Source organism: Polistes fuscatus, unplaced genomic scaffold, assembly GCF_010416935.1.
Source record: "Polistes fuscatus isolate 324 unplaced genomic scaffold, CU_Pfus_HIC Scaffold68, whole genome shotgun sequence".
Lineage (NCBI taxonomy): Eukaryota > Metazoa > Arthropoda > Insecta > Hymenoptera > Vespidae > Polistes > Polistes fuscatus.
Genome location: NW_025113149.1, coordinates 66,795 through 79,743, shown reverse-complemented (window position 1 = coordinate 79,743; position 12,949 = coordinate 66,795).

Below are 12,949 nucleotides of genomic sequence, written 5' to 3'. Positions count from 1 at the left end.
GTGGTAGTTTTTTGATTGAGACGACGGGGAAAGTGTAACGGTGGGACAGAAAACAACGGGGAACGGCGAAGGATTACGATAGGCGACGACGAGTCGGATTCGGGTGTTCCTTGTAGTTGTTTGCGGACGTAGAGAGGTTACACTTAGTATATCGTTGCGTTAGTTTAGATTATAGATACTACTATTCTATCTCTTAAAAACATATAACCTTGTTAAGTATTTATTATAAATATACCTATTATATCAGTAAATATATCCTATTAAACATAATTCTACATTTTTCGGGGCTCATCCTGGATAGAATCGAAGTAACGAGCTTTTAAGTATCTAAGAGGTCTAAAGCAGTGAAAGTGAGTAAGTTCATCATCGAGTCGGGAAGGTCATCTCAAGAAGACTGGCAAATGCGACAATTGGCGGCGGCTGAACCAGATATTAGTGAAATGAGATATCTGGACTTGAGAACCAAATGAAGGAGATGGGCTTACGGTCGACGGGTAAGAAGAAAGAACTTGCGGAACGCCTGCGGGCAGCTAGGAAAGAAGCTGCGGCAAAACGATGATGACGATGATGATGATGATTCCGAAGAGGAAGAAGCGGAAAGCAGTGAGGACGAAATTTCTACGAAGGCAATGCAGATGTTAACTTTTAAAGATGTGGAAGAGTCGCTCCAAGCATTTAGTGGGACGATACGCTTAGTGTTAAGCGTTGGATGAGAGATTTCGAAGATATGGCAGAAGTATGCCAATGGGACAGTACGCGGAAAATTATATATTGTAGACGGCTATTGCGAGGATCGGCGAGATCGTTCGTGCGATACGAGAAATGTGGTAAGTCGTGGAAACAGCTTAAGAAGGCATTGTTGAACGAATTTGCGGAAGTGACAAGTGCATATAAGGTCCACGAGTTACTTAGGAAACGAACGAAGAAAGCTGGAGAATCCTATCAAAATACATCTACACTATGTGCGAAATTGCTGCTCAAGGAGGACTGGACAAGACAAGTACAATACAGTACATTGTGAATGGTATAGAAGATGAGCCATCTAATAAATGATCTTATACGGGGCAACGACGATTAGCGAGCTGAAACAGAAGTTTACGTTCTATGAGGCAATGAAAGAAGAGCTGCAGAAAAATCGAAGACGCCGAAGGTGCATAAGAGCAAGGAAACGGAGGAACTACCACGTGGATCATCTACGAGGACCGGCGGTGGAAGCTGTTACAATTGTGGAGAGTCGGGTCATCGGAGACGAGAGTGTCCATTTAGGACCAAGAGCGTGAAATGCTATCAGTGCGATGAATTCGGCCATGTATCAAAAGATTGTCAGAAGAACATCAAGCCTCAGGAGACGCCGAAGCAAGTGTGTAGTGTGAGTACAGAAGCCGGCGGAAAGTGTGTTAAAGAAGTGCAATTAGGAGACAGTAATGTTACAGCGATGATAGATACGGTAGCGATCTTAGTCTAATTACAGCGAACCAATATTGTAAGATCGGCGCACCCAATTGGGTAAGGAAATTTTGCGATTTCAAGGCGTGGGTTCTGACTTAATTAGTACGTATGGCGAAATAGAAGCGACGGTCACTATTGATGGGATGTGATCCGATTAGGTTGCATGTAGTTTCTGGTACTCTATTGGGTTATGATTTGCTTATCGGTAACGATTTTTTGAGAAAGGTAAGCGTAGTAATTGACGCGGGTAAAGTCTCCATCCGCGATACGAAGGAAAGTCCGGTAACGAACGATGATGTACACGAAATTTTGAAAATGGATGTAATTAACGAGCGTAATGAAATGGATCTATCTCATGTTGCAAACGAAAGGCATAAGGGAAAAATAGAAACTTTAATAACGAATTATCGACCAGAGGAAGTCCGCGAAACGGGTTTGGAAAAGAATATTGTGTTTAAAAGACGAAGAACCGGTGTACGCGTGTCCGAGAGGGTTATCGCCAAAAGAAAAGGACGAGGTAGATACTAATCGCAGGGGCGTACTAAGTTTTTTCGGACCAACGGGGTATTTTCGAAAGTTTGTGCCACGGTATTCGGTTATTGCGAGACCGTTGTCTGATCTGCTGAGGAAAGAAATAGAATTTAAGTTCGGCGCGAAGAGGAAGAATCCTTCAAGAAAATTAAAGAGATATTGTGTAATAAACCGGTACTGCGACGACTGTACAGGGTGAACGCCGAAACAGAGCTTTATACGGATGCGTCTGGTAGGGGATACGGGGCGATCTTATGGGCGTGACAATACCGACGATATGTTTTCACCCGATATATTGTGCGAGTGGAAAGACCACTCCGGCCGAAGAAAAATATTCTAGTATAAGTGGAGGTACTTGCGATTACTAAGTCATTGCGAAAATTAGTGTATCTATTAGGAATAGATTTTAAGATAGTTATAGATTGTCGTGCGTTCACACCCACCATGCGAAAAGCGGATTATTGCTTCGAGGGAATACGTAATATCGCGGGGAAAGGTGCTGCGGATTTTGATAAATGGAAAGCTTGGGTTGATAAGATTGACCGTAGGGCTATCCCCACAACTAGGAAGATTCTTGGATGTTACTTTGTTGCGAACCATGGATTCGGAAAGATGTAAAAATTTGTGATGGTGGTTGTATGGTTAGTGGCATATCTGAGGACAGATATAGTCTGTCAGAACGGCCGGCCGAGTGTAGGATTTTGAATTATCTAAAAGTATAGATATAAATATGTAATGGTATGAGTGTGAGAGAGAAATGAAAGAGCGCATGCGGGCGAAATAAAGAAAGGGACCGTTGCGGTAGTTTAGGATAGTTGTTTAAGATATGTGCTTAGGTCGCCTTCGTATAGCTACATCGAGTCCGCTTGAGCGTTCTCGATGTTAAGGTGAAGAAAAGGCCGTTATTCATGATGGTGGAATCATCAGGAATTTCCAGAAGAAACAACGAGAGACGATGGAGGGATGTAGGGTATAAGTAGGCGACGGAAAGGACTGGTGGTGCGTTCGGTAGTAGTTTTGATTAAGACAACGAGGGAAAATTGTAACGGTAGTACAGAAGAAAAACAGGGAACGGCGAAGGGATTGACGATAGCGCGACGAGTCGAATTCGAGTGTGCCGTATAGTTGGTTGCAGACGGAGAATTACACTTGTATATCGTAGCTTAGTTGAGTTATAGATACTTACTATCGATCTCTTAAAACAAGATAACCTATAGTTTTATTATTAAATACTACCTTATTATTATCGATCAAATATATATCACCAATACATACATATCTTACAGTATTTAAAATATTTGGAGTATTTAAAACAGGTAGGCAGATGTACAAAAAAACTCTAATAACTAGAAAACTAAAGATTCTAAAATGTTTTAAAACAGTCATCTAAGAACTCTTTAAAAGCTTAAATCCTGAATACAAAACTTAGGTATTTAAAATACATTGAGTTTCTAAAAGGTCGGTAGGCAGCGTTCAATCATATACTATAATTACTCGAAATCTTACAAATTTTAAAATGGTAATAAGTAGAGTCATTTTAAAGGACTAAAAGTGCTTAACGACATGATGCTAAAAATAAGTATTTAATATACATTAAATAAAAATGTAATTTGTACACATAACCTATAATAACAAAAAAACTAAAAATTCTAAAAGTTTTAAATCAGTCATTTTAAAGGTTTTAAAATGGCTAAAACCTGATAATAACTTAAGTATTTAAAATATTTAGTGTGTCTAAAAACAAGAAGGCAGATGTAAGCAAAACTCTAATAAGTCGAAAAATAACAGATTCTAAAATGTTTTACACAACAGTCATTTAAAAGCTCTTGAAAGATCTAAAACCTGATACAATACTTAGGTATTTAAAATACATAAAGTTTCTAAAAATTTGAAAGGCATATGCATCATATACGGTAATTACTCCACATCTTACAAAGTTTAAAAATGTATTAGTATAAGCCATTTTAAAGCTCTTTAAATGTCTAAAAAACCTGATGCTAAACATAAGTCTCAATATACATAGGTTATTTAAAAAGAAAAGTAGGAATGAGTATACTAGACTTAATCGTGAAAACAACGGATTCTAAAATGTTTAAATCAGTTATTTTAAAACTCTTAAAATGCCTAAGGCTTATTGCAAGACTGAAGTATTTAAAATATATAAAATTTAAAAAAAAAAAGAAGGAACCTGCTCATATAAATATAATCTCAAGACTAACTAATTTTTAAATGGATTAAAATAGTAATTTTTTAAGGACTTAAAGTGCCCAAAAAAAGATGCAAAAACATAAGTATTTAATATACATAGGTTGCTTAAAAAAAATATGTAATTTGACACATAACCTATAATAACAAGAAAACTAACAAATTCTTAAATGTTTTAAGTCAGTCAGTTAAAGTTCTTGAAATGCTCTAAGACCTGATACAAAACTTAGGTGTTTCAGAAATACATAGAGTTTCTAAAAACTTGAATGCAGAGGAAAACATATACTTTAATTACTCGAAATCTTACCAATTTTAAAATGAATAGTATAACTATTTTAAAGCTTTTAAACGCCTAAAAAACCTGATGCTAATCATAAGTACTTAATATACATAGGTTATTAAAAAAAAAAGAAGGAATGTGTTTACATAACTTTAATTACTCGAAGAAACAGATTCTAAAATTTATAAATCAGTTATTTTAAAGCCGTCTAAATGCCATAAGTTTAATTCAAGACTTAAGTATTTAAAATATAATAGGTTTTAACAAAAAAAAGGATCTGCACATAAAAATATAATTTCTGCAAGAATATTATATTTAAAATGTTTTTAAATAGCAAATTTAAAGTTCTATAAGTGCCTACAACATGATGCTAAACATAAGTATTTAATATACATAAGTTGCTTAAATAAAAAGACGTATTCGTACACATAACTTATAATACTCGAAAACTATCAGATTCTAAAATGTTTTTTAAACAGTCATTTAAAAGCTCTTGAAAAGCTCTAATACCTGATAAAATACTTAAATATTTAAAATATTTAGAGTGTCTAAAAACAAGGAAGGCATATGTACACAAAAACTCTAATAACTCGAAAACTAACAGATTCCAAAATTATTTAAAACAGTCATTTAAAAGCTCTAAAAATCTCTAAAACCTGACATAAACTAAGGTATTTAAAAACATAGACTTTCTAAAAACTGGAAAGACAGCAGCAATCATATACTATAATTACTCGAAAATTTATTAATTTTAAAATAAATTAGTATAGCTATTTTAAGCCAAAAATGCCTAAAAACATTATGCTAAACATGGTACTTATTACATAGGTTATTTAAATAAAATATGTAATTTTTACACATTACCTAAATAACAAGAAAGTAACACATTCTTAAATGTTTCAAGTCAGTCATTTTAAATCTCTAGAAATGCTCTAAAACCTGATAAAAAACTTAAGTATTTAAAATATCAGAGTGTCTAAAAACAAGGAGGGCAGATGTACACAAATACTCTAATAACTCAAAAACTAACAAATTCTAAAATGTTTAAATCAGTCATTTTAATGCTCCCGAAATGCTCTAAAACTTGATAAAAAACTTAAGTATTTAAAACATTAGTGTGTCTTAAAACAAGGAAGGCAGATGTACAATAATGCTCTAATAACTCAAAAACTAAAAATTCTAATGATCTAAATCAGTCATTTTAAAGTTACTGTAAGCTCTAAAACCTGATAAAAAACTAAGTATTTAAAATATTTAGTGTGTCTAAAACAAGAAAGGCAGGTGTAACAGAAACTCTAATAACTCGAAAACTAACTGATTCCATATGTTTACAACAGTCTTTATAATCACTTGAAAAGCTCTAAAACTTGATACAAAACTTAGGTGTTTAAAAACATAGAGTTTCTAAAAACTGGGAAGGAAGATGCAATCATATACTGTAATTACTCGAAATCTTACAAATTTAAAATGTATAGTATGCACATTTTAATCTCTTTATGCAAAAAAAAGATGTTAAATTAGAGTACTTAATATACATAGGTTATTTAAAAAAAAAAGTAGGAATGTGTATACATAAACCTTTAATACTCGAAAACTAACAGATTCTAAATTTCGAAATCAGTTATTTTAAAGCCCTATAAATGCCCTTAAGCCTAAAGCAAGACTTAAGTATTTAAAATATATAAGTTTTTTTTTAAAAAAAAAAAGAAACTGCACGGAAAACAATAATTTCTCAAAGACTAATTATTTATAAAATGTTTTCAAATAGCTATTTAAAGTTCTATAAGTGCTTAACAATATGATGCTAACATAAGTATTTAATATACATAAGTTGTTTTAATAAAAAGATTTAAATTGTACACATAACCTATAATAATCGAAACTAAGGAAATTCTAAAATGTCTTAATCAGTTCTCTTAAAGCCTTAAAAATGCCCTAAAGCTTAATGCAAGTCTTAGGTATTAAATATAGGTTAAACAAAAAGAAGGATCTGCACATAAAACTATAATTTTTAAAAAGACTAAACAATTTTTAATGTTTTAACTAGCGATTTAAAAGATCTATATGTGCCTTAACATGATGCTAAACCTAAGTATTAATCTAATAAATGTCTACTAAAAAAAGTATTTGTACACGTAACCTATAATACCATCGAAAACGTACAATTCTAAAATGTTTTAAATCAGTCATTTCATAAACACTTAAATGGCTCTAAAACCTAAGAAAAAACTCTAGTATTTAAAATTAGAGTGTCTAAAACAAGGTAAGCTGCTGTACACACAAAAACTCAAATAATTCGACAACTTACGATCTTAAATGATTTAAAACAGTCATTTAAAGCTTTGAAAAGCTCTAAAACCTGATACAAATCTTTGGTATTTAAAAAAACATATTTCTAAAACTGGGAAGGCATCTGCACCTCATTACTGTAATTACACGAATCTTACAAATTTTAAAATGTATTAGTATAGCAATTTTAAAGCTCTTTAATGCCTAAAAACTTGCTTCTAAACATTAGTACTACTATCATAGGTTATCTAAAAAAAAAAATTAAGAGTACAGAAAAACTTTAATTACTCTAAAACAAACAAATTCTAAATTGTCTAATTATTTATTTTAAAGCCGTTTATATGGCCTAAGCCTATGCAAGGCTTAGGTATTTATAATATATAAGTTTTTTAAAAAAATAGAAAAATCTGCACATAAGACTAAAATTTCTCAAAGACGAACTTATTTTAAAATGTTTCAAAATAGCCACTTTAAGGTCTTATAAATGGCCCAACAACATATGCTAAACAAAGTATTTAATATAGATAGGTTATAAAAAAAAATGATGGAAGCTGAACACAAAAATTTAATACTCGAATACTAACAAATTCTAAAATGTTTAAATAAATTATTTTAAGCCTTCTAAATCCCCTTAGCCTAATTTAAGACTTTCTTCTTCTTCATCCTTTAGTTTAGGCAAGTTGCCTGTTTTGTAACGACGTTTTTCTGCCTATTGCACTGTTAAATTGTCGCCCATCGTTTTCGTGGGTGTCCCGTGCTCCTGCGGCTAACCGGTGACTTATCCCGTGCCATTCTGACGATTCTTCCGTTGTCCACTCTTTTAATATGTTCGTTCCATTCTTTTTTTTTTTAGTATCCATTCGTTAACGTTCTCCACTTTGCATGTTCTTCTTATATCTTCACTTCTCTCTCGATCAAGTAGTGTTTTTCCAACTATTCTGCGAAGAACTCTCTTTCTGGTTGTCTCTAGTATGTTTCGTTTTCGCTATGTCTGGTCGAGTTTCTGCGGTTATGTCATAATAGGTCTTACCATTGCCTTGTAGATCTTGCTTTGTTCTATATCCATGCTTTTGTTTCGCCATATTGTGTCATTCAAACAACTTGCTATTCTGGATGCCTTCATTGTCTGTTCTTACCTCTGCTTCAACATCACCATACCCTGAGATTTCTATTCCTAGGTACTAAATCTCATTTCCTGCTGAATAACCTTCCCTTCAATTTCCAGTTTGCACCTTAACGGTGTCTTTGACGTTGTCATGCATTTAGTTTTCTGGGCCGATATCTTCATATTGAATGATTCTATGCAGTTAAATCGGTGTGTAATAGACGTTGTAGATCATCCTCATTTTCGGCCACTAATACCGTCATCAGCGTAGCATAGGATGGTTATTTCTTCGTTGCCCATTTTATATCCTTTTAGTAGTCTTACATTTCTTATTATTTCGTCCATAATGATGTTAAAAGCAGGGGACTTAGGGAATCCCCTTGTCGGATACCACGACCTGCATCAATCGGTTCAGTCAAGGCACCTATTTATCTTTGCTGGATCTTATTGTTTCTACAGATGTTCTCTATGGTCTTGATAAGATTATTCGTAATTTGCCGGTTATAAGAAGGTGTATAACATCCTTTAATTGCACACGGTCGAATGCCTTTTCCAGATCAATGAAACACACATATGCTGGTCTGTTGTATTCAATTGATTTTTCTGTTATCTGTCTTATGATGAAAACCGCGTCTGTGCACGATCTACCTGATCTGAATCCCTGTTGTTCGTCTTCTAGATTCGTTAAGCTGTTAATTTTATTCGTATAACTTTTGTTGTTAGTTTCAATGAAGTGTTTAAAAGATTTATTCCCCTGTAATTTGTAGGTAGTTTTTTGTCTCCTTTTTTAAACATAACTATAGTTGTGCTGGTTCGCCATTCATCAGGTATTTGTGTTGGCATATATTTTTTGGATTAGGAATGTTAACTGTTGTGTGAGACGTTGGCCACCATATTTAGTAATTCGTTTGGGATGCCATCTTGCCCTGAGCTCTTCCTATTCTTTAGTTTTCGAATAGCTGTTTCTACATCACTGGACTAATTTGTATGTCGTTTTAGTTACTATTTCTGGCGTATTTAGTTCCGCTTGAGGTTCTTCTGATTATAGAGTTCTTTAAGTAGTTAATCCAGGTTTCTCTTGTGATCTGATTTGTTTCGATCATTTCGTTGACCTCCCTTTGATTTCTAATAAATCGCCAGATTTGTTTTTGGAGTCCATAGAAGTCACTCTCCATTCTCTTCGAAAAAATCTCCCAATGATGTTGTTTGTTTGCCTTACTAATGTCGCTGTTTGATTCCGGATTCGTCTATACATTTCGTATGATTCAGGTGTTCGTAATGTCCTATAGTTAAGGTATGCTATTTTCTTTTTTTTGCATATTTCCTTAATCTCTGGGCGGAACCAAGGAGTTTTGATCATTCTAGCCCGGTTTTTTACAGTTCGTGTTCCCAGGGCTTCATATGCAGCTTCTAAAATGTTGGTTCTTAGTTTCTTCCAGGCTATGTTTATGTTATCTTCTTCTTTTATTGGGTTTTTTCGATTTTTTCTTTCAACCTGTTCTCGTATAGTTGTTTGGTTGGTAAGTTCCATAGTGACTCGTGTTTTTTTCGATTCTTGAGTTGCTCGTGCAAGATTCTTTGGGGTTTAAACTTCATTCTTATTTTGCTAATAGCAGGCTATGATCGCTTCCTACATTCGCGGATTTAACGTCCTGATATCTAATATTTGGTTTGGTTGGACGTATTGTTGTAACAATGTAATCAATTGTAGACCTGAAGCCTCTGGTGTTGCTGTGTAATTTATAGTGTTCTTATGATTGTAAAATGTATTATTAATCCTTAGCTCGTTAAATGTGCATGCTGTGTCATTAGTTCTCCCATTGTCATTTAACACGTTTTCGTTGAACCTTTGTTTTATTCCAGGTATTATTTCATTTCCGATGCAAGCGTTAAATCTCCAAGGATTATATTTGTTGGTTATTTGGTAATAATCCGACTATATTTTGTAGCTGGTCGTAGAAGGCTTCTCTTTCTTCTTTTGGTTTGTTATCTTCTGGTGCATAAATTGACTATATTTAATTTTGGTTCTTCTGTTTTCATTTTTACACTAATATTCGTGAAGATTTAATCACACTCTTTTATGTTGTTTCTATTTCTTGGATACTGCGATGGCTACCTCTTCTTTTGCCCAGAATTGTTTTTCTACACCACTATAGATCACTAACAGTCGTCGTATTGTATTTGTCCTTTGCCTTTCTTTTGGTTTCTGTAAGGCACTATATCAATTTTATTATCTTTAAATTCTTTTAGGCTTTCTTGGTCTTTATTATTAAATGACTTGATGTTCCAGTAGCCAGACGCATTATTTGATCTTGTTTTCCAACTCTTTGTCCTTTTTTTTGCTAGGGTCGTCATCTTTGAATCCGTCCTGCTTCGAGGCAAAATCTCGTTTCTATGAGCAAATTTCTTTTTTTACGTTGGGTAGGGAGCTAGCCTGATCCAACAACTTCCTTCTTTTCCCGGGCTTAGGACCGGCACACATGATCGCTGATTTCGATGCTCCCATCGCGATCATGCAGGCGGAGTTAATTCAAGACTATGTATTTAAAAATATATATGTTTTTAATAAATGAGAAGTAATCTGCATAAACCTATAATTTCTCAAAGACTAACTAATTTTAAAAGGAATTAAAATAGACATTTAAAGGTCTATAAATAGCCACAACATGAATGCTAAAACATAGCTTTATAACACTAGGTTGTCTAATCAAAAAGATGTAATTTGTACACATAACTTATAATACTCCAAAACTAACAAATTCTAAAATGTTTTTAAACAGTCATTTTAAGCTCATGAAATGCTCTACAATTCAAGAGAAAACTTAAGTATTAAAATATTTAGAGTGTCTAAAAACAGGTAGGCAGATGTACACAAAAACTCTTATTACTCGAAACTAACAGATTCTAAAATGTTTTAATACTGTCTTTTAACACTCTTGAAAAGCTGTGAATATGATCCGAAACTTATGTATTTAAAATACATAGAGTTTCTAAAAACTAGAAAGGTAGCTGCAAAACATATACTGTAATTTCTCGAAATCTTAAAATTTTAAAATGTATTAGTATAGCCATTTAAAAGCTCTTTATATGCCATAATCCATTATGCAAAAAGTACCTAACCTACATAAGTTGTCTAAATAAAAAGATGTATATGTTACTTACCTAAGCTCTATTACCTCGAAAACCACCTAAATCTAAAATGTATTAAAACAGTTATTTCAAAGCTGTTGAAATGCTGTAAACTGATAAAAAAACTTAAGTATTTAAAATATTTACAGTGCTCAAAAACAAGGTAAGCAGATGCACACGAAAACTCTAATATACTCGAATTAAAACCAGATTCCTAAAATGTTTTACAAAGTCATTTAAAAGCTCTTGAAAAGCTGTAACCTGATACAAAACTTAGGTATTTAAAATACATGAGTTTCTAAAACTGGGAAGCCAGATGCATCTATACTGTAATTATTTGAAATCTTACAAATTTTAAAATGTATTAGTATAGGCTATTTGAAGCTCTTTCAATGCCTAAAAACCTGATGCTTAACATAAGTCTTATATACATCAGATTATTTAACAGAAAAGTAGATTATGTATACATAAACTTTTAATTACTCGAAAACTATCAGATTCAAAAATGTCTACATCAGTTATTTTAAAGCCCTAAAAATGCCCAAAGTTTAATGCAAGTCTTAGGTATTTAAAATATATAAGGTTTTAACAAAAGAAGGCATCGCACATAAAACTATTTTTAAAAAGACTAACTAATTTTTAAATGATTTTAACTAGCGATTTAAAAGATCTATATGTGCCTTAAAACATGATGCTAAACCTAGTATTAAATATACATAAATTGTCTAAATAAAAAAAAGTAATTTACACGTAACCTATAATAACTCGAAAACTAACAAATTCTAAAATGTTTTAAATCAGTCATTTCAAAACACTTAAAAGCTCTAAAACCTAAGAAAAAACTCTAGTATTTAAAATATTTAGATGTCTAAAAACAAGGTAAGCTGCGGTACACAAAAACTCAAATAATTCGACAACTTACGATTCTTAATGATTTAAAACAGTCATTTAAAAGCTTTTGAAAAGCTCTCTAAAAACCTGATACAAATCTTTGGTATTTAAAAAATAGAGTTTCTAAAAACTGGGAAGGCATCTGCAATCATATACTTAATTACACGAAATCTTACAATTTAAAATGTATTAGTATAGCCATTTTAAAAGCTCTTTAAATGCCTAAAAAACTTGATTCTAAAACATTAGTACTTAATATACATAGGTTATCTAAAAAACAAAAATTAACGATGTACAGAAAAACTTTAATTACTCTAAAACAAACAAATTCTCAATGTCTAACATTATTTATTTTAAAGCCTTTTATATGGCTAAAGCCAATGCAAGGCTTAGGTATATTATAATATATAAGTTTTTTAAAAAAAAAGAAAAAATCTGCACATAAAACTAAAATTTCTCAAGACTAACTTATTTTAAATGTTTCAAAATAGCCACTTTAAAGGTCTATAAATGCCCAACCATAATGCTAAACCATAAGTATTTAATATACATAGTTATAAAAAAATGCTGAGCTGAACACAAAAACTTTAATAACTCGAAACTAACAAATTCTAAAATTTTTAAATAAATTTTTTAAAGCCTTCTAAATGCCCTTAAGCCTAATTTAAGACTTCTTCTTCTTCATCCTTTGTTTAGGCAAGTTGCCTGTTTTGTAACCGCCGTTTTTTCTGCCTATTGCACTGTAAATTGTCGCACCATCGTTTTCCGTGGGTGTCCCGTGTGCGCCTGCGGCTAGCCGGTGACTTATCCCGTGCCATTCTGACGATTTCTTCCGTTGTCCACTCTTTTAATATGTTCGTTCCATTCTTTTTTTTTTTTAGTATCCATTCGTTAACGTTCTCCACTTTGCATGTTCTTCTATATCTTCACTTCTCTCTCGATCAAGTAGTGTTTTTCCAACTATCTGCGCAGAACTCTCGTTTCTGTTGTCTCTAGTATCGTTTCGTTTCGCTATGTCTGGTCGAGTTCTGCGGTATTGTCATAATAGTCTTACCATTGCCTTGTCGATT